Source organism: Ceratotherium simum, chromosome X, assembly GCF_057802395.1.
Source record: "Ceratotherium simum simum isolate JZ-2026a chromosome X, ASM5780239v1, whole genome shotgun sequence".
Taxonomy (NCBI): domain Eukaryota; kingdom Metazoa; phylum Chordata; class Mammalia; order Perissodactyla; family Rhinocerotidae; genus Ceratotherium; species Ceratotherium simum.
Window position 1 is genome coordinate 41,039,229 of NC_141940.1, and position 24,855 is coordinate 41,064,083.

At 42.3% G+C, this 24,855-nt stretch overlaps 1 protein-coding gene across 7 annotated transcripts in view; it reads left to right on the forward strand.

Annotated features, from left to right (window-relative positions):
* Positions 1–24,855, forward strand: part of LOC147911829 (uncharacterized) — a 91,253-nt gene that overhangs the window by 23,444 nt on the left and 42,954 nt on the right. For 3 of the 7 annotated variants that reach the window (XM_087427241.1, XM_087427245.1, XM_087427243.1), the window contains exons 2-3: positions 6,882–7,286; positions 17,490–17,596. The gene's annotated coding sequence lies outside the window, so the exon portion shown is untranslated. Of the gene's footprint in view, positions 1–6,881; positions 7,287–8,886; positions 9,411–17,489; positions 17,597–24,855 lie in introns of those variants that run through there. The other 4 variants (XM_087427242.1, XM_087427244.1, XM_087427248.1 and 1 more) reach the window with 3 other exon arrangements.

The window sequence follows — 24,855 nt, forward strand, 5'->3', positions numbered from 1 at the left end:
CATGAGAGTCACCTGCCCCCACACCTATTCCTCTTTGCAAGCAGGGATTCAGGGAGATTGGGCCAAGGGCTTCAGAGTTTAGGGACCCCCTAGATCTCCCTGTGAGGCCTCCCACCAGACTCAAAGTCAAATCTCTCCTTGTGTCTGAGCTGGAGTAGAGTTTCAGGGCCCCACAAGTTCACAAGCAGAGGCCCTAGCAACTGTGTCCTGTTCAGGTTCAGATGGGAGCATTATTACTCCCGTGAGAAGGAAGGGGCAGTGAGAAGAGGAGAAGGAGGAGCCAGGGATAGCTAGCAAATCTGCTTCCCTCTGGGTGAGAGACCTGGGAGCCACAATGTTGTGTGAAGCAGGCTCCCCGAGGACTTCACCCAGCCCAGCACCTGGCATGCCGTAAGCACCCCATATTGTGGAGTTAAGGAACGAATGAGACGTTTTTATCATTGCTTCATTCATCTGTTTCTTGAGCACTGGAACTGTGATAGATACTAGAAAGGGAGAGACGTTGGAGCAGTGGGTTTCAAAGAGGGAGGGGGGAGGGAAGGAAGTAGTTACCCCCACCACTTTTCTTGCCTTCCTGAGCTCATCAGGGAGTACTGTGATGGGAAATGGGGCTGAGGCCATCACTCCAAAGAGGGGATTTAGGCACCTTATCTGGAGGCTTCTTGTCTTAGTGCTGGCTACTATAACAAATACTGTAGACTGGGTGGCAACAACAGACATTTGTTCCTTATATTTCTGGTGGCTGGGAAGTCCAAGATCAAGGTGCTGGCCCATTGGGTTCCTGGTGAGAGCTCTCTTCCTGGCTTGCAGATGGCTGCCTTCTTGTCGTGTGCTCACGTGGTGGAGAGAGAGTTCTGGTGTCCCTTCCCCTTCGTATAAGGGCAGTAATCCCCTCATGTGGAGCCCACTCTCATGAGCTCATCTAAGCCTAATTACCTCCCAAAGACCTCAGCTCCAAATACCACCACATTGGGGCCTAGGCCTTCAACATATGAATTTGGGGGGGGACACAAATATGCAATCCATAACACTTCTCTTTCAATTATCCCTTTAGAGATGTGGGGATACTTTAGCTACGTTTTCATACTGATCCCTGCTAGCACATAAGGTGGCTCCTCTGGGCAGATAAAGTAGAAAAAGTTTCCCTTCCTCCAGGCTGCATCTCTATGCAAGGGCACATGGCTTGGTGAGGGGACTGTGGACTGCATCTCAGCTCCCACTTGCTCTTTCAGCTGGAAGCCCTTGGACAGGGCTCTGTGCTGGCCCTTTGTGGTCCCAGGATTCCACCAAAAGGGGTGGAATTGCCTGAGTGGCACTGAATGGCCTAGAATGAGGAGTGTGCCCTGGGCTTGGTGGGGGGCCCTGGCTGGCTGGCCCCGCTGGGGTTTGTTAACTGCATAATACAGCTTCCATCCTCTAAAGGCTTGTGAGGGGCCTGAAAGGCTGTAATAAATAACTGTGTTTATAGAAACCCCTGTCACTACATAGCAGTTTGCTGGGGCTTGTTCACAATAGCCCTGAATGCTGGAGTCTAGGCTGTGCCCTAACAGACTGGCCCATTTACTTCCCAGTTGTCATTCAGACAGTTATCCCCAATAGCACTTTGCTTTCAGAAGCATTGGGCTTGGAGTAGCACATTTCTCTCATTGCAGCTCAGCTTCTGGGCAATCAGCCTGCAGTGAAGCCAGCACACTGAATCACGAAGGTCATGCCTGTTTCCATAGCAGCAGTGTGATGTAACACACAGAGGATAATGGGGCCTTGCTATGGAGCTGGTTACAGGCAGCTTTCATCCAATAGAGAATAAAAATTTATTTGTGCACAGCACCGTACAGTTTACTATCTACTTTTAAATCCATGATCGTATTTGAATCCTGCCAGTGGAAGTGGGGGCCTGGGAGAAAGCCCCAGGAAGAAGAAACCCACTCTAGCACATGCTTATGCATTCAATTACACTTGCACATTAAAACAAGAACCCACAGAAGCATGCTCGTACATTCACTCACACAAACACACTCACATGCTGACATATTCACTCATGAACACACTTGCACATGCTCTCACATTCTGACATTAACATGCTCACACACGGGTACATGCTCACACATTTCTCACCCACAAGCATGCTGGTGCATTCACACACAGACTCATACACTCACATTCACTCACATGTGGACGTGCTCACACATGGACAGACTTGTATATTCACTGAAACAAATGTGCTGACACAGGTATACACTCACAAATCACACTAGTAAGCTCACACATGAAAAAGTTCACCCGTTCACACTAACATGCTCGCATGTACATGCGTATTAATTTGGTCACACACAAGAACATGCTGACACACTCACAGACACAGTGACATACACTGACAAACTCGGTCACTTGCTCACAAACATGCTCATATACACTCATATGCTCACACATTCACTCACACATGTGAACACATTGATCCATTCTCTCACACACAGACACACATAAAATCACATATTTACTCACACTTGCACATGAACGTAATCACACATACAGACTCATAATCACTCCCACACCAACATACTCATGCATCTGACCACATGTATGAGCACATTCCTACATTCACTCACACACACGAGCATATTCACATTAACATGCTCGTATGTACAGGCATGCTCATGCATTCACTCACACACATAGATACACTCACATACAATCACGGGATACTCTCACACATTTGTTCAAACTAGGACATTAATATTCTCACTGACATGAACATGTTCATATATTAATTGACACACAAATGCAGTAACATATTCACTCACATAGGTGAACATATGTTAGCATGCACATTAACACACATTTTTTTTGTTTGTATATTGCAGTAACATTGGTTTACAACATTGTATAAATTTCAGATGTACGTCATCATACTTCTGTTTCTGCATGGATTACATTATGTTCTCATGTTCACCACCTAAATACAAATTACAATCCATCACCACACACATCTGCCTAATTATCCCTTTCACCCTCCTCCCTCCCCCTTCCCCTCTGGTAACGACCAATCCAATCTCTGTCTCTATGTGTTTGTTTGTTGTTATTATCCACTACTTAATGAGTGAGATCATACGGTATTTGACCTTCTCCCTCTGACTTATTTCCCTTTGCATAATACCCACAATGTCCATCCATGTTTAATATAGTTGCATGTATAGTTACATGTTCACTCACATATATACCCAGGTTCACACATTTGCTTAATGAACATATTCACATTATAACATGATCATACACACAAAAACCTCACAAATTTAATCACACAAAGGAAAATGTTTACATAAATTCACACACATTCACCCCGACACACAAACGTACTCAGACACTCATGGACACACTAAGATGTTCACATGGTCACACAAACATATTAATACAGTCACTCGGATGAACTTGCTCAGAAATTAACTCACACATGTTGACACACTCACACCTTCACTTAAAATTGTACATTATCACGCTGACATACATGAACTTATTTACATATCCAGTTGCCCACAGGAGAAAAACTCATACATTAACACCATCACACACAGAAACTTGCTCGTGTATTAACTCACATGCTTAACATGCTCACATACACGCACATGCTCACACATTCACTCACAGACATGATTGAACACACTCACAAATTCATTAACACACAAACACAAACTTGCACTGGCATTTGCACATTAACACGCTCAAAACACAAACATGCTCACACTTTCATTCACATAGGCTCATGATCACACACGAGCATGCTCAGACATTCAGTCACACATGAACATACTTACATATTAACATTCCCAGGCACACGGACATGTTGACACATTCTCTCACTCACAAGTGCACACTCCCCTTTTCACTCCCAGTCATACGTAAACACACTCACACACATTCTCATGCATTTACTCACACATGGACATTATTGCACACCCCACACTCACTTCCAACATTCACGCACACACACTGACACGTGGACACGCTCTCACATTTATTAAAAGACAGGAGCATGCTCACATGCTCTAACACAGTGGCTCATGCATGAACAAGTTCACACACACGAACAGATTTATACATTCACACAGTCTACATGCTCATAAACCCACATGCACATGCATTAACCAGTTCACACAGACAGGATCATATTCACTCATACAATCACACACAAACTCACATACACTCACACATTCACTCGCACTTACACATGAACTCACATGGACACACTCACACTATCACTTCCACACAAATGGACACACATTGAGTCACTCACAAACATGCTCATGTTCACTCACACAAATGAACATACACATTAACATGCCCCCCCACCAACATGTTTCCATATTCATTAATTCACTCATGTACACATGCTCCTATACTCGCTCAAAGTTGCATTTTAATAATATGCACACATATGGACATCCTCCTGGATTTACTCAGACATAAACATCTTTGTACATTCACTGAAACACAAATACACAAAAACACAAATACAAAGCACACATTCACTTACATAAGAACACACACAGATATGCTACATATTCATTCAAACACATGAACGTCTGCTCACATGTATATACTCACAGAGTCACTTGCACACAGACGTGAACATGTTCACATATACACACATGTTATCACAGAAACACTCATGCATCACTCTGAAATATATGGACACATTAACAAGCTCACACAAATGAACATGGTTACGCATTCACTCACAGATGAACATGCCAACATTAATGCACGTGCTCACAAATTCACTCATACACATGAACACACAGAAATACAAACTCACATTAACACTGTCACACATGAAGAGGCTCAATTCACCACCTCACACAGACGTGCTCACATACATCCACACAGTTCCACATTCACTCACATGAACATGCTCACGGATTTACTCCCATTCATAGACACACTCATATACACTGACACACACACATTCATCCATTCAAACACACATATATACTCCAACTAATGTGCTTAGGCATTCAGTCACACACCCGAATGTGCCTCATGCACACACATTCAATATCACACCAAACATGGTCACAAATTCCTTCACACACATAGACACCCTCACACATAATCATTTGTACACACTCACATGTTAACATGCTCACATATAAGAACATGGTCACTATTCACTCACATTCATAAGTGTATTCATCACATGAACACACTCAGATTCATGGACACACACGAAAAGCTCATATACATGCACATACTCAAAAATTCACTAACATTAAAACATATTTACTGGCTCACAGAAACATGCTCACAAATTTACTGACATCCATAGACACACTCATGTACAATCACACTCACACATTCACTCACAGAAAAATGCTTGCGTGTTCACTCGCACATGGACATGCTTACAAATTCACTCACATACCGACACTCGTATATGCTCACAAGCATATGCACATTGCACAGTCACTTACCCGTGCATACTAAGATGCTTACAAACAGCAACATGCTCACACACACACTTGAATACAAATTTGCTCCCATTCATCTCATAAAGCTCACATGTTGACTCACACAGACACGCTCACAGAAACTCACATGCGTATTCTCAAATATTCCTCCCCAAAATACACTCACACATTAACAAGCTCACACAAGTGAACGCAATTACACATTCATTCACTCTCCAACATTGTTATATAAAAGACCCAAAGATGGCCTCTGTTTTTTGCCCAATGTTTATTACTTCTTCACAGCAGGCTGGAACCCATTAGCTAAAGAGCCGGAGATCACCAAACTCAAAGTTTTACACATTAAATTGTTTTAAATATATCCCCAATAAGCAGATTGTTAGCTCTTTAGAGCTTGCCTGCTACGTGTGCCATGCAAAACTGCACCCAACATCTGCTAGCCATAGATCAGATAAACCCTGTAGCTATAAGAGACCCCAAGCCACTGCTGTTCTTTGGCACTCTCTGACCCAGACTCCTCGTCATGCTGCTCAGTGGCATCACCTAGACACGTAAGTCCCCACTCCGATCCTGTTCTTCCCTGGGAATTCCCTTGCCTTCCCCTCCTTCTGAGTGGTGGCTGCCATGCAGTAGCCTCTGGAAGGACTCCTGTTGTAAGAGACTTCCCCTGCATGCAAACCTGTGAAAGCTTCCCCCAAATAAAGGTCAATGTGTGCTACTGCCACCTTGTGGTCCCATCTTTTCCCTTGATCTGCCCCCAAATCCCTCACACTCGCTGCCAGTGGTGATGAGGCAAGGGGAGGATTTTGGTGATGATCAGGAAATCGATTTAGGGTCCACCTAGTCAGTAGGACAATCAATTGGCAAAAGGGTCCTGGACAGCCTTGAGTGGTTGGGACTCAAAGTTTGGCATGCCTCCACGTCAGTTTGGCATGGCATTTTTCTGTGCTGTATTACGCTCTCCATTTTTTATATGGTCTCTCCCTGTGCCTCATTAACCTGACCAAGTTTTAGCACCAGCATGTGAGGCAGCCCATGCCATTGTAACTGACTATTGGGGTTGGAGGCACTGAGCTCCCAGAGAAAGGTCAGCCCACCCGCCTGGGTCCCTCACTAGGCAGGCACTAGACATTGTAATACCCATGGGCCAGGATAGAAAAAGGGGAGGAGTGTATGCCTCTGGACTGAAAGTGGGCTACCTCTGACCCCATAACGGGCTGTAGCAGGAGGAGCTCGCTGCAGCTGGGCTGGTGATTTGGGGTACTCTGAGATAAAAGGACATCCTTGTTTCTGGGGACTGCTATGGCGGGTAAATGAGTCAATAAGCCAGAGATGTTACGCCGAGGCTGGTCTCTTAAGACACCCTTTTAAACAGCTAGCCTGCCTCTGCTGCTGTCTCATTCGGTTCTTGTATTGCAGATGGCATCATTCTAGTCCCTCCTCTGAAGGATACGGAGGCCCCAATCCCTGGGCTGAGCCAGCTTAAAGTGACTGAATGCAAGGAAGTTTATATTCCTGCCCCTCTCAGGACTCTGAAGGAGGTGACTGTCCTACCGGAGGAGTGTTCCAAACCACGAGACACGGGCTGGGCTCTGCTCACAGTTGCTTTCCACCAGATCACCACCTGGAGAGGAGTTTGGAGCTTTGATTCCCCAGGAAGTCGAGATGAATTGGAGGACCCTGAGGAAGAGGACTGGTGCCCTCTAGAAGAAAAGAAGGCACAATACCATCATGATAGCGATGAGGATCATTTACATTCTGCTGTGCTGGTAACCACCCACAGAGTTAATAAGACAGAAAAGACAAAAGGGGAGGGCGAAGGAGGTGAGGTCATTCTCAGTGGGAAGAAGAAATGCATCCTCTTGCTTACCCTGAGACCCAGTCTCTCCTTAAGGACCTAGCGCAAAACCAAATGAAAAAAGGGCCGTCTGGCTATATAGAACTTATCTGGTGGAAAATGAGCTCCAGCTAGCAGGGGCTGAAATTGAACAATTGACTGCCATAACGTGGGATGGAAAAATGGTGTCCCTACTAAAAGATACCCACACAATTAGTGCAGAAGGTAGGCATGACCCCAGAGAAGGCTTTGGACTCCATTATATAATGTTTTTCTTTGAGAGTTTGCCCGGGGTCGCTATGTGGCCTAACACAGGGTGGGCAGCATTCCAAGAAATAAAAATCCACATCAAGAAGGTATGGATTTTTATTGAACAATTGGCTGCCATAACATGGGATGGTAAAATGGTGTCCCTACTAAAAGATGCCCACACAATTAGTGCAGAAGGTGGGAATGACCCCAGAGGAGGTATGGGGTCATTTACATCTTCTTCACATCAAGAAAGTATGGATTTTTATTTCTTGAAATGCTGCCCACACTGTGTTATGCCTCATAGCGACCCTGGGCAAACTCTCAAAGGAAAATGTTAGCCTCCGTCAGCTGGGGATGTTGGAATGGGCTTATCAGGCAAGAGATGGCACGCAGCATGGTGACTGGGCAAGTCTGAGGAGGCTGAATTGAGTCCGGAGTCCACCTACTGGTTTCTCAGGGAGGGCTTCTGAAAAGTCTAAGTCCTCTCTACAGGCAGTGATGGCTAATGCTAGGACAATTCAAGAGGACATAGCTGCCCTGGACTTAACAGAAACTCGGGAAAGACAAACTCAGAGTTAAGTGCTGCCTTTTAATTCTACAAACAAAACCACACCTGGCCTAAATCAAAATTACAGTCAACAGTGAGACTGCCCCCTTCCTAGGCCAAACGAACCACTTCTAGCTAGGCCCCCTCTTAAGTGTGAACCCTGAGACGAACGAGAGAGGTTGTATTGGACCCTAAGGGACAAAGGGAGTCCCAAAATAGATGATCTCTGGTAAATTCATGGAGCAATTAACAATATTTCCTAGAGTTAGATTATAGTCTGGGCCTTTCATGCCTGCCCCTGATCTCTGCCAGTGGGATCCCACCCCACATCGGGATCCAGTGGTCTCAAAGCAGGCCCCTTCTGGCAGACAATCACCCTTTTACTACATCAACTGTAGTTTGGGCTCCAAAATATTAACAACCCTGGCTGGCTCTGATGAACACAGATGCCCAAATCTCTCTAATCCCAGGAAGCGTTCATACTTTAAAGGGATTCTCCCCAGGAGATGACTGGCCTGGGAGGATTAATTAAAGGGGTAATTATCCACTTAACTATGAAGATTGGCCCAGTTTTGCTAAAAGATGCTTCTATCCTGGTTGTTCTCCCTGAGACCATCTCTTTTCTCATTGTTGGAATGGACTTCCTCAGTCAGCAGTTAACCTCATGACACAAGCCTAGTAAGGCTTTGATGCTACTAGTGGGCACTGGCCAAGTGGGAATCAGTGAACCTTCCACTACCCATGCAAGAGGTAAATGGTGCCACATCACTGAAGGATTACAGCTTGTCATAGCTGACTTACTTAAAAAAGGACACTGATTCCCACCTTTCAATTCCCCAGTATGGCCTGTGCTTAAAGCCACTAGTAATGAGTGGAGGCTATCTAGAGACTATAGTGAGTACAACAAGGCTGTTCCCTGTGTTGGAGAACCCCTACCAGATGCCGTCACCTTAATGAATGATGTTAAAAATAACATTGTCAAAGGGTTCAGAGTCATAGACTGGGATAACATGTTCTATTCACTAAAAATTTCATAGGAAAGTCAACCACAGTTTGCTTTCACCTTTCAGGATCAACAGGACACCTTTCCCTGGTTGCCTGTCGGATATATCAGTAGTTCTGTGATTGCACATGGGATTTGCAGACAGGACCTCGATGCCTGCCCTGCACTCCCCTCCGCCCCTCGAAACTTGGCTTTGGCATTATATCGATGACATCCTCCTCACTGCACCCATCCAAGACTCTAACTCACAGGCCATCACAACCGTGAGGGAACACCTCACTGAGAGGGTTGGACAGTTGCCCCCATAAGGTACAAGGCCCCTGTTAGTCTGTTAAATTTCTGGGCCACATTTGAAACTCAGAAGGGTGAACTAGTCCAAATCTGGTAAAAGAAAAGCTCTTAGTGCTCCAATCTCTCACATTGGGAAAGGAGGCCCAATATTTGGTAGGAATGTTTGCATTCTGGTGCCAACACATTACTCACATCAAATAATTGCTGGCCCCCATCTATTGAGTGACCCATAAGTCTTCCACTTTTCAGTGGGGACCTGATCAACATCAGGCACTACATAAATTAAAGAAGGCTATCACTTCAGCTCTCCCACGAGTGCTCTGAGAGCAGGACTTAACAGTTAAAAGTTTTGGCCACCCTAAAATTCACTTCTGGGAGCCTCTGGACCAAATGGACAGGTAAACGCCTTACTGATGGGCTTTTGGTGTAAGTGACTCTCAGACTCAGCCCAAAGGTGTTTGTCACTAGAAAGGCAACTTCTGGAGGCATACTGAGCCCTTATTGAAACTGAAGCCTTTAGTGGGGCAGAGCCAGTTACCTTGCAGACTGAGATTCCTATTTTGTCCTGGATGATAGACAAAGCATCCCATAAATTTGGGTCAGCAACAGAGGCTTCTTTATTAAAATGGAAATGGCATCTACTGGATTGAGTTAAACCCAGCCCTACTAGAGTGTCACAACTCCCTGAGAAGATAGCCACATACCTTTCCACTGAGGTTAATTTGCCAAAACCTCCAGACCTTCTATCCAGGCTTTCTACTGGTTTACCCATGCAAGGCACCAACCTCTGCTAACAGCGTCACTGAGGGGTTAACAAAACAGTTTTTACAGCCTTTGGGACTGCCACAAGCTGTACCGTCAGATCAAGGCTCCCACTTCACTGCAAACCAAATACAACAATGGGCATTAGAAAATAACATTGTTTGGGTTTTTCACCTATCCTATTGTCCTACAGCAGCAGGTGTCGTAGAAAGACATATTGGACTTTTAAATCAAGGGCAATTGAGAGAACTTGGAGGGCAATGGTCCTTCAAGTGGTCAAAACTACTGCTCCTAGTCCTGATTATATTAAATTCATGCCCCTATGATATGACTACACCATATTTAAATTCCCAACAAATGGTGAGACTGCCAATGGAGAGACATTTCTGTCTCTGCTGGTGTACACACCCCTCACACCAGACACAACCCAGTTACTGGTTCCCACAGACATGAGAGCCTTGTCATTGCCATCCACAGCAAAGGAACATTCCTCTGGTACTTTCACCTTTCCTTTCTCCCTTGTAAAAAACCCAGAGCTTAGCCACTTCTTTCTTGATCCTGATGAGGAGCTGACATGGCCCAGTGACTCTGGAGCCATCTTCAGCCTGTGTTCACTCATCATCTGGCATAAGCCAAGAAACACGCCCCCAGTCTCTGGAGAGCGAGTTGCCCTCATCTGCCCCCCCCATCCTTTGCTCAACTATAAAGGCACTGTGGAACCCGAGAGGTGGAACTAAACCTCTCCCAGGGCAGGTAACACCGTTTGAGCAATACCCAGGGGAAACTCAGGTCCCCTACTGCTGGCCCGGATGACCTCCAACTTTAAGCCATACCCTGTTACTGTGCCCCTTCCTTACCTGAGAAGTTCCTACTCTCGCCAGTGTTGATTGTGTGTCTGTTGGTGGTTCACCCTGGCCCTGGTGATCTACACACTACTGTTGACAAGCTCTGTCTGGAAACAACATGCCACATGCACACCACAGGGAGACACACAAGATAGGTCAGGTTGGGGACAATAGGAACCATGCTGTTGGCTCTTCAGGTTGGTCAATCATACTAATGTGACCATAGACACCAACACTGAGGCTAGCACTCCTTCTCCTATCTCTACCTAGTACTACTAGCAACACCTGTTCTGGCTAAGCCAGACTCTTAGATACTGCTTGTGACTCAGAGCTGCCTTCTAAACCCTGCAGGCCAACTTTCACTTCTTTCACATACTTACACATACTTACACATACTTACACTTACTTCTTTCACATACTTACACAAACACACTCTCACAAATGCTCCCTTGTAAAACACTCACATAGTCACTCACTGACACACATCAACACACTCACAAACAGGTATGCTCACATATACACTTACCGAAAAACGTGCTCACACTGACCACAAAGCTCACATCTTTGCTCGTGCATATGGATATGCACAGAAAAATTCATATGCACTCACGCATTCACTCATTTAAATATAATCACACATTAACAAGGTCACACAATCAAACCTGCTTTCAGATTCACACTCACATGCACATGCTCACACACTCGCTCACAGATTTACTGGCACTTGTAGAGACCCTCACATACACTTTCAAACACACATTCACATATTCACTCAAACACCCAAATATACTCTAAATTACATGCTTACCTACATGACGATGCTCATGAATTCACTTTCATGCATGAATATGATAATGTACACAAGGTCACTTACAGTCATTCACACACATCAACACACTGACACATTCACTCACAAATAGCATACTCAATGTTAATATGCTCTCACACTTACACACACAAGCATGCTCACAAATTTATTCACACACATAGCCACTCTCACATGAAATCATTTTCACACACACATCCATTCTCATGCTTCCATTAACATGCTCGCATGTACAAACATGCCCACTATTCACTCACACACTGAAACACTCAAGAATTCATACAAGCACAGGTTCACATATATGCACATGCCCTCACATTCGCTGATTCATGTGAACATGCTCGATTTTATTCAAACACACTCATTGACACTCACAAACCCACGTGCTCACACATTCAGTCACATGAGCTTGCTCACAAATTCACTTACACACTGGCACACTTGTATTTGCTTACATATGCACACTGACATGTTCACTTATATACACACACTAACCCATTCACAAACAGGAAAATACACACAAATATACTCTTACATTAGCATGCTACTCAAACTTGCACAATCACCCATTCAATCATAAGTGAACATCTTTACACATTTACTCACGCACAAACACACTCGATCTTTCACACACGTGAATATCCTCATACATTCGCCCACATATTAACACTCTCAAATAAGGACTTCCTTGTGCATTTATTCACTCTTAGCATCACACAGATTTACTCACACATAGACACACTCACATGTACTCACATACACTCACATGCTGATGTGCATTAACACACACATGCAAACTTGATCATGTGTACAGTCATACTCTCATCTGTAAGTATACTCACACATTCGCTCACCAGAGAACCTGTTCCCACATATGAATATGCTCACACATTCACTCACAGAAATGATTATCCTCACATATTACACACTCACACGTTCGCTTGTACACAAATTCACTCACGTAGTCAAATGTACTCACACATTAACACTCTCACAGACGAGATAATGCTCATATATTCACTCACAGACATGAATGTACTTACACACACGCACACTCAGTGACACATACAATGATACGTTCACACATTTATTCACTCAAACTGGCTCACACATTCACTCACTCACATTAACGTGGTTACGGTATCACTCATACACAAGACACATTCCTATATGTCACTTGTACACACACGTTCCCTCACATGTGCACATAAATAGACATACACACAAACGGGGACATACTTACACATTCACTCACGAATGAACACACCTCCAAATACATGCTCACACATTCACTCACAGAAATATATTCTTCCATTAAGAAGCTCACATAAATTGAACACATTCTCACATTCACTCAGACACATGAAAATGCTCAAACATCCATTCACTCACACAAACATGCTCACAAATTTACTGCAACATAGACATACTAATATATGCTCACATGCACAGATCCTGCACACATGCACACACTCTCAAGTCCCTCACGTGTGCAAATTAACACATTCACAATTAGGAACACACTCACCCATTCACTTGCAAATTAACATTTTCACACTCATCATGAAGCAGACACATTCAGACACACACAGATGCACACATACACTCATAAGTACATGCTCACATGTTCACTTACACAAATTTACTCACACATTAACAACCCCATGCAAACAAGAGTGCTTACATGTTAACTCACACACATGAATATGCTAATATCCAAGTACACATTCACAGACTTACTCATACACTTGAACAGGTACAAACATTTACTTAAACAAGCAAATATACTCAAACCAACACACTTGTACATGAACAGGCTCACACATCAGTCTCATACATGGATGTGCTTGCATACATGCACACACACATTTATTCACTGGCATGATCATGCTCAGATGTTTACTCACGCTGGTGGATACACTAATACACTCACACACACATGCTCACTCATTCACTCACTCAAACAAACAACCTAAATCAACATGGTTACACACATGAAATGCGCACACATTCACTCAATCACCCAAATATGCTCATATACACAAAGTTATTCAAACATTCACTCACATGTATCAACACTCTGATTCATTTACTCCTGTGCAGGTGCATACTTGAATTTATGCTCACACACACATAGTCACTTACAAACACAAACATGCTTTAAAATTCACTCACACACATAGACACTCTCACATATAATCACTTGCACATATTCACACACCCAGTCACAGAAGCGTATCAACATACTAAGTGTAAAACCTGGTTACTGTTCACTCACATATGTGTGTATGATCAAGCACACAAATAAACGTATGAATTTACTCAAACACAGAAATTAGTAATATGCACACATACGCTCACACGTTCAGTTACTTACAATAACATGCTCACAATTCACTCACTCAAAAGAACATAGTGACAAATTAACTCACACAGTCACACTCACATACCCTCGTATGGTATTGGGCATTTTGGTGTAGGGGTCCCCAGTCTGGCATGTGGGGCAATCGCCCTGTTGGTTGATCATTCAAAGGTATTAAAGCCTGGGACAGGGCTTTATTCCACTCGGCCAAGGTGGTTTTACCTGTTAGAAATTTAATCTGCTGCTTTAATATTTCATTTTTCCATTCTATCGACCCTGTTGCTTGTGAGTTATAGGGGAGATGAACCTCCATTCAGTGTCACATTCAGCCTTGTACATCGTGACCTTTGAAATGTGACCCCCAATCACTGTCTGTTTGACGAGGGAATCCATACATGGTGCTCAGCTTCTCGGATCCCCTAACAGTGGCAGGCTGGTTTGTGCAGTGACGGGGGAAAGCTTGGGTTAGGCCAGACACAGTGTCCATACAAACTAGGCATATTTGGAACCCTCACTCAGAGAGATTGGCCAATATAATCAGCCATTCCCTCACCGGTTGGGAATGCCAGTGGATGGCCTCAGACTCCATTGGCAGTTGCCCAGGGTGTTGTTGAGAACACACAGGACATGCTGTTACTGCATTAAACAACTCCCTGTATTTCAAGGGCAATCCAGCATCCTTGGCAATATGCCATCCCACCCAGGTGCTACAGAGGCCGCTCTTCCCATGGACCCGATCTGTTGTATCTACTGAAGGGTTGGTTGCTAGGGCTCATACGCAGGCTAGGGCATCAGCTTCCTGATTGCCAGGGGATGTCAGCGCCTTAGGAGCCAGGATGCTGGAAAACAGTGAGGGCAGCCTCAGGCCATTGCAGCAAACCCAAATGTCCCTCCACACATCCTGACCCCACAAGGGCTTATCCATGATCATCCACCCCTCGGTTTCCCATTGTCCAAGCCATAGGGTTAATCCCTTTACAATAGCCCAACTGTCTGTGCAAAGGGTTAATGGTTTGAACTCATGAGTGATCACCAGCCAAACTGCTCTGAGTTCAGCCCACTGGCCGCTGTGATTTGTTCCTGTTTCCTTCCAGATGGGGTCAGTTTTGGGCTGAATAGTGATGTGGGCAGGTTGCCTGCCTAGACCCATCTGTATACCAGCCATCAGCGGGACTTTTTCTCATTCCCTCCTACAGGCCTCAGGGGCCACCAAAGGAATAGGAGTGGGGGCATTTGGAGGATTTACCTACTCTATAGGGCCTAGTGTCACCCATGTTTCTAGAGACAGTGGGCTGGTGGACAGGGTACTCCTCTGCTGCAAATAGGCATGCCACTTAGTCAGAGTGGGAGTTTGAGCCATGGCAGAGGTGGGTCAATATTCTCAATCCACCCCTTGATAGGAAGGGAAGTTCTTACCGTGATATGCTGTTCCTTAAAGCTGTCTGGTCATATCTGAATCTATGTATGTTCCCAGAGATGACATTCCAGTCAAAGCCTTGGTAATGTAAGCAATGTTTCCAGTTGGGTCCTATTACAAGGAGAACAGATTCTTACTGAACTTATCCAAATAAATATATTCTCATGAAAATAAGAATACTCACTAAGTTTCCAAATTCTGGAGGGGTCAGGTAGGGAGAAAATGATAAATGTTTCATTTTTGTTCACAAAGGTATATGTTAGCAAATTGCTGATAGCTTAAGAGAAAAGAGAAAAGGTTTTGTTAAATCTGGAAAAACAAAACATAAAAGAACCAACAATGTTTCCCACAAAAAGTCATAAAAATTATAATCATACTCATCAGTTCATTCAGTCCCATGTAATTAATTCTTGTTGATCTTGATCTTTTGTTAGCAGTTTTGTGAATTCATCAGTTTTTCTGTTGGAGTTCTGTAAATTCTTATTCAGTTAAGTGCTATGATCTTGGTTATCAGAAACCTGTGCTTGTCAGAGTCTTTTCCATGAATCTCCTTGAAGATGAAGCACTTTTGCAGGAACACTTTTGCAAAAGCATCAGAGTAAAACAATAAGTGTAAATGACAAAAGACTTAAAAATGGCCGTGGTTAAAGATCTGATGGGAGTTCATTATAATGCAATTGATAGGGAAATTTGGTTATTTCTGTGACATATATTTTTAAAAAATAACTAGAATTATGACTGATAGCATTATACTAGGACATATCAGATTTTTAGGAATTTCATATAATTTCAGGAACTCTCATATTAATAACACATATCCATACAAATAACCTAAGGAAAGTTTAGCATCGGTCTTTATTTGACAGTGCTTCCCATGTAACTTAACATATCAAATAAGCCTAAGTAGTTTAATCTCTCTCTTTTATAAGGAGAGAGAAGAAATTCTTTTGAGATGTTCCAGGGGCCCTCTGGAAAATCCCAGAGTTATTTCCAGGTCAAAAAGACTTCATGTAAAATTTGATTTGGGGGAAGTTTGTCAAAAATATCAATAGATTTTACAACAGTTGATTAAGTAGAATCATAGGTCACTGTGACACAATACTTAGTCATCTATTTAACCAAAGTGACAAAATCTTCAAAGCAAATACAGAAAGTTACATTGTTGTAAAAGGTTATTTACATAAGTTGTAAAAGAAACTTAGCTCTTTTAATAGAGAAGACTCAGTTTTCTTAAGTAATCAAAGACCTGCTGGAGACATCATGAAGTGCGGGGAATTATTTTGACAAAACACAGAATCTTTGTTTTCTGGGCAGATTACTTAAAGAGTACAGAAAAACTTTTCACAGTGTTATCAAGAACAGACCAATAGTCCAAGAAAACTTTGTTTTTTTGGCAAGTGAAAGAAAATTAAGTTTTAGTTTTATATAAGTATGCTATTGATATTAAAGCTTATTTTTCCTTAAGCCAATTAAATAGATCTCTTTTACAAATTAATTTTGGCACTACCATCCAGAGGTAGAAGAATACCACGTGTACATAAAGCATCCATAGACATCCATAAACATACAGACAGACACAAACAAGAGACCCTATAGTTTTCATTCTAGAATTTTAGCCGTGAATCAGGTACAACAATACAAAACTCAGCAGTTTGTAAATAATAGTTGAATCCAAACTGTGTCTCTGGCAGACAGAACAATTAAGGTTAGCTATTCAAATGGCTAAAGCTTTTTACTAATATTTGTGGAGAAGACTTTTAAGATTTGTATTTGCCCTTGATGAGGAATCTTATAGAGGCTGTGGACTAGATTTTCTGCAAGGGAGCTTCTATAGCAGTCTGTATTTTAAAAAGCCTCTTTCCTTCCTTTTTTTCTTCACTTTCAGGTGATTGTGGGCAATGTTTTGGGTGTTTACACTTCAAGGATGTGATAAGATTTACATCTTCAAGGGACAGAGAAAAAAATTCAAGTTTTTCTCTTAGGAGTTTTAAGGTATGTTTTTTCTATTATCCGAAGTCTAGGGTAATTCCTATTTAAAATTTTCCTTTGTACTAGGGGTCAGATGGCATGGGTGCTTTTTCCATTTCATTGTCAATCACCACAATATCCTCCCCTTTGTTCTCCTCACCTTCCCAGGGATTCTACCTCTTAGTGTCTCAATCAGGCTTTGTTATGTGCACTCAGACCTTAATCCATGTCAGCTTATGCAAAACGGCTTTGCAAAACGGCACCCTAAGGCCTCTAATTGATTATTCTGCTCTCCCACCTCGTCTGCTATCCCTGAAGCTAGCAGAGTAGTGGACATCTGTACATCCTTCTCTAACCTCAGCTCTTTTCCAACTTTCTGACTCGAGCTTCAGCCTCTAGTTGGACATCAGTAGCCAGCCAAACTGCCCACAGTAGAGGCCAGCCCACCCTGGCAGGTGTTTGTTTCCGTTCTTTGCCACAGTGTGCTGTATAGAGTTACTCAAACAAGCACATCAAACCACTTGGTGTTTGGGGGGCATCCCGGTACTCACAAGCATCTAACACATGGGCTGCCCCTCCCCACATAGAGGTTGATGGCCAACCCGAGACTCCCCCCATGGATGTCTCTATCCCAAAATCCATTTCTTTGGTCTCCTAGCTGGCTCGCCAATTGTTGGTTCGCACCTCGGGAGTTCCTCGGGTGAAATTCAAAATTGGCCTTTGTACACGGAAGGCAAGGAGAGACAAAAGAAAGGCAGACCTCTCCAGAATGGCAAGTGGCAATTTTAATAAGCAAAGGAACTTACACGCGAGGCTTATCTTGGGTGACTGCAAGACAAGTAGATCTCTGCACCCGCCCCCAGAATCTTAAAAATTTATGTAGAGGCCTTAATGGGGTTCAGTCACTTATCCAGTCCAGGTGGTCGCGACAACACGTTACTCTCTCAAGGCCACATCCTTGAAGCGGCTCCTAGTGTGGGAATGGTGGGCAGAACATACATTCCAAGGACAGGGGCGGGGGTAAGGAGCCTCTGCCCGGGTCAGCTCACAGGTCAACCAGTGGTCATGTCCTCTCAATGAGCTCCTCCAACATAGATACACTCACGTGGACACTGACACATTCACTCGTTCACACAAACTTGCTCAAACATTTACTTAATCACACGAGCATGCACGTAAATTCGCTCCCACAGGGCCACAAGTGCATACGCTCAGATGCTCCCATACACTCCTTCATTTACAAAGTAACCCACTTGAAATAAGGAATCTGCTCACATATACACTCACACACAGACATGCTCACATCCAACACGAAGCTCAAACATTCACTCACATGTGAATAAACTCACATGCACTTCCACTCATGTGGTTACGCTACGCTCACACAAGAAATCTCACAAATTAATCTCACACATATGAACCCAGTACACATTCACTGCCTCACATGAACGTACTCATATCCCTGCATATGCTCACAGATTTCAGGCATACACATGAACACACAAACGTTCACTTCAATAGTCAAATATTGTCGCATTAACAGGCTTTCACATGTACAGGTTCACACATTCATTCGTAGGAATGGACATGCTCACAAATATGAACACACACATTCACTCACATTAGCACACTTACCAATCACTCACTCAAAATACACACTGACCCAATTACTCCAACACATAGACATACTCACATTCCCACTGCACACTCACACCTTCACTCAGTGAAACAAACCTGCTCACACCTCACACACATGAGCATTATCATACATGCACTCTTGCACGTGAACAGGATCACAAAATCACAAAAAGACACACTCATTACGTTTATACACAATCACAAATTCCGTAACCCTGCAAATTATCATTGTCACAAACAGGAATATGCTCACGTATTCACTTGCGTGTGAAGATGCTCACGCTGTCCAAGAAGATCACAGATTTACTCAACACATAAAAACACATTCACTCACACACACACTCAAATTACCGTCCTCTCAAATACATTGCCACGGTAACAAGGTCACACAAACACACACTCATTACACACGAACATGATAACATGCATGCATGTACTTACAGAAGCCCTCACACAGATGGTCATACACAAGTATTCACTTTAAACGCATATTTACACAATAAAACACCATCAGCCACCCACAGGCTCACACATACATATATGTGTGACAACACACATATATACATACACTCACACATTTACTCACTAACAAAACATACTTCTACTCTCACCAAACATGCTCACAAATTCACTCATATACACAGACACAGGTATATGGGCATGCACACGTTTATTCTTTCACCAAAACATGCTCAAATCTTCATTCAGTCCCACGAACATGCTCACAAATTCACTGACATAGGGACACAAATATATACACTGAGATGTTCCCACTCATCCATTCACTTTCAACAACACATTAACAAAATCTCAAATAGGAACATGCTCACATAGACACTCACAGACAGAGATGTTCACACTTACCGAGAAGTTTAAACATTCATTCATACATAGATACACTCAAATGCACATGCATGCATATGCTCACCAGTCACTCAAATGACATACTCACACGTGAACAAGCTCAAACAAATGAACACGATACACATTTACTCACATGAATACACTATCATCCATGCACATGCTCACAAATTCACACATACAAAAGAACACACACATTTACTTCAACATTCAAGTACTGTCACACTACCACACTGTCATGTACAGTTCACTTGTTTACTCTCACGAATGAACATGCTCACATATATGCACATACTTATACATTTACTCACAATAACACACAATTCAGTCACTAAAAACACAAATTTATATATTTAATAATTCACATAGACATACATACATTCACACCCTCATGGACACACATTCACTCACCCACACAAACATGCCCACACCTCATTCACTCATGTGAGCTTTCTCACCCATTCACACACACATGATCATAGACACAAATTAACTGACACACAAGACACATTTGCCATGGTTACACACACTCACACATTCACTTACCCAGGCAAATTATCATTGTCACTAACTGTAACGTGTTCACCTATTCACTGGCACACGAACATGCTCACCCTCACTGAAAAGCTCACACATTCACTTCCACACATAAAATACTTACATGCACTCATGCACATACTCACACATACCTTACTCAGATCCACTCACATATTGTAAAAAACACACACCCACTAAACACAAACATGCTAACATACATGTAAATGCTCACAAACTCATACATATGAGCACACGCAAAGTATCTACTTAAACACATAAATTTATACACACTATAATATTCTCACCCATAAACCAACTCGCACATAAATTGTCACACACATTCTTGCATACACATGCATGCTGAAATGTTCATGCACTCACTAAATACATTCATACATTCACTCACCCACACAAACATGCTCACAAATTTACACACATTTGTAGACAGACTCAGATACACTCACCATGCACACACTGACACATTCACTCAATCACATAGGTATGCTCACAAATTCAGTCACACAGGGACATAAATATGTACACTCAGATGCTCCACTTACCCCTTCATGTACACATGCACATTAACGTGCTCACAATCAGGAAGATGATCACATATTCACTTGCACACAAATATACTCACATTAACCATAAAGCTCAAACTTTCACTCACACATATATACACTCACATGTATGCATGCCCAAATGCTAACATTTCACTCACACAATATACTCACATTAACAAGCTGAAACCAACAAGCACAATGCATATTCATGTACAGAAACCAATATGGTATCATGCTAACACATGCCCAGAAATTCATGCACACACATGAATACACAAATATTTACTTCAATACTCAAATATTGTCACACTCACACTCATGTACAAGTTGACATAATCACTCTCAAATGTACATTCTCATATACACGTGCACACCCCCACTCACTTAATTTAGGACACTTACAATTCACTCAAATGACCAACAGATTTACCATCACACGTGGGCATACTCACATATGCACACACCTACACATTCATTCACTTAAACATGCACTCGCACTTCACTTACACGAGGATTATCACATTCAATCACAAATGAATGTGATCACAAATTCACTCACACATGACACACTCATTACATTTATATACACATAATCACACATTCACTTATCCATATCGTTGTCACAAACAAGAATTTACTCACATAGGCACATCATGAGAAACATACTTACACCTACCAAGAAGCTCGCAAATCATCTCAAATTCAAAAGTGTAATACATTCATTCAGACGCATACTTTCCATTATACAAATACACTCACATTCAGGTATCACACAAAAATACACATACACAATCATTACACATGAATAGGCTAACATGCCTGCAAGTGCTCACAAATTCACTCATACAGATGAGCACACAGAAAATATTCACTGAAACATACAGATTTCTTCACAATAAAACACTCTCCCAAGAAAAGGCTCACATATGCTCAGTTACTGATAGACGGGCTCACGTACACACATTCACGTACTAACAAACCACCTTCATACATTAACTCACAAGAACATGCTCATGAATTGACTCTCATACAGAAACACAGCCATACACACACACACACACACACACACACACTGACAGATTTACTCCCTCACACAGACATGCTCAAACAGTTGCTCAATCACATGAACATGCTGACACTTTCACACACGTGGAGACATAAATACTTAGATTCTCCTACACACCCATTCACTTTTTATGCTCATTAATATGCTCACAATCAGGAAGATACTCACATATACGCTTTCACACAAAAGTGATCAAACTCATCACAAAGCTCAAACATTCACTCACACATAGATACACTAACGCACTCATACTCACATTTCACTCATACAATGTACTCACACTTTAACAAACTCACTGAATTAAACACGATAAACCTTCACACTTACATGACTATGCCATCATTCGTGTACATGCTCAGAAATTCACACATACACGTGCACATGCGCACATAGACATTCAACACTCAACTACAAACAATTCAAACACAAACACACTAGAAGACTTGTACAAGTTCACATATTCACACTCACAATGTACATCCTCACATATACGCACACACTCACTCACTCACATTAACATGCATAGCATTCACTCTTCCAAACGAACACACTGACTAAAAACTCAATAATGCAGACACATTCACACCCACAGGCTCATGCTTTCACTCATTCACACAAATATGCTCACGATTTCACTCATATCCATGAGCATGGTCATGCATTGGCTCCCTCACATTTTGCCCATGCAGTATACACACACATTAATATGCTCACAAAATGAACATAATACACAGTCATATGCTCACATGAAAATGCTATCATCCATGCATATGCTCACAACTTAATGCACGCACATGAACACAGACATTTGCTTCACCACTCAAGTATTCTACCGCTAGCACACTCTAAGACATGTACAAGTTCACTTATTCACTTTAAAAATGTCTGTACTCACATATATGCAAAGAATCACACCCTGACCTATGTTAACATGATTGTAATTGAGTCACACCAATGAACATATCAACAAATTACTCGCACAAGTAGACATACACACTCACATACATTCTCTCACACAAACATGTGCACAACTCAATGACTCACAGGAATATTGTTACACATTCACACACATGAATATGATAACAAACTCATCCATACACCACGGGTGTTAGGTTTCTAGGTCCACAATCACACATTCAATTACAATTGCGACTTGTAATTGTCTCAAACAGAAACATGCTTAGAGATTAACTTTCACACAAACATGCATACAGTCACCAACAAGCTCACAAATGTCCACAACACATAAAACACTTACTTTCCCTTACACACATACACACACATTACGTTACTCAGATATACTTACATGTAAACAAGATAATGAAAGAAACCCGTTATACACTGATGACAAACAAACATGCTCACATCCATACATAAAGTGAGAACATGGAAATAGTCACTTAAACACAAAATTATGCTCAGGGTGAAACACCAAGAGGTGGCTCACACATACACTGTTACGAGGACACATACATATATACACAACGATACCCATTGACTTCCTCAAACAAGTTTAACATTTTTGCATTGAAATATGCCCCCAAAATCGCTCATTTTCATACACACATTCACATTCAAATGCTCACACTGATTCACTCCTTCACACAAACATGCCAAATTATTAACTCAGTCACGTGATCATGCACACAAATTCATTCACACAGGGACTCAAATATATATAATCATATGCTCCCACACAATCAATCACACATGCACATAAACATTGTGAAAATAAGGAACATGCTCACCTCCACCATGAAGCTTAAATATTTATTCACAGAAGAAAATACACTAACATGCCCTTACGATCAGGTTCATATTTCACTCAGAAATGCACTCAACTCATTAACTAACTAGGAGTAATAAATTGATGCCCATTCACTAACTCACACAAACATATTAACCTCCATCTACATGGTGACAAATTTAAACATACACTTGAACACACAAACATTTATGCCAGCATACTCACAGATGTACAAATTCACATGTTCACTATAATGAGATAGATCCTCACATATGTATGCACACGCATGCACGTTCCCTCACACAAGTTAACATGCTACCATATCATCGTGCAAATGCATATACTGAGAAATTTACAAACTTGTGGACACCTGCTAATATCCATTCATACCCAAATGATCAGACAGTCACGCATGAAAAATTTCCCACACCTCACTCACTCTCATGAGCTTACTTAAATATTAATTCACACACACGAAGGGGATTACAAGTTAACTCAAACCTCATACACATGCATGGCAGGTGTGCACACACATTCCCTTACCCATGCAAGTCCTCATGGTCCTCAACAGTAAACTACTCCTATATTCACTTGCACACAAACACGGTCACACTTACCAAGAAGCTCACACGTTCACTCAGTTACATTACATACCAGCATTTGCGTTCACTCTCTCTCACACTCACAAGTTCCCTATTCAAATGTATTCGGACATTAACATGATCACTTGAAAGCCAAACTTTCTGGCTCTCAGAAATATGCTAACACATATTGCCGTACTTATTGATTCATGTATCCAGGGGAGCACACCATGTTCCCGCTAAGCATGCAGATTTACACCTGAGAAATCACCCTTCCCAATGAACGGTCT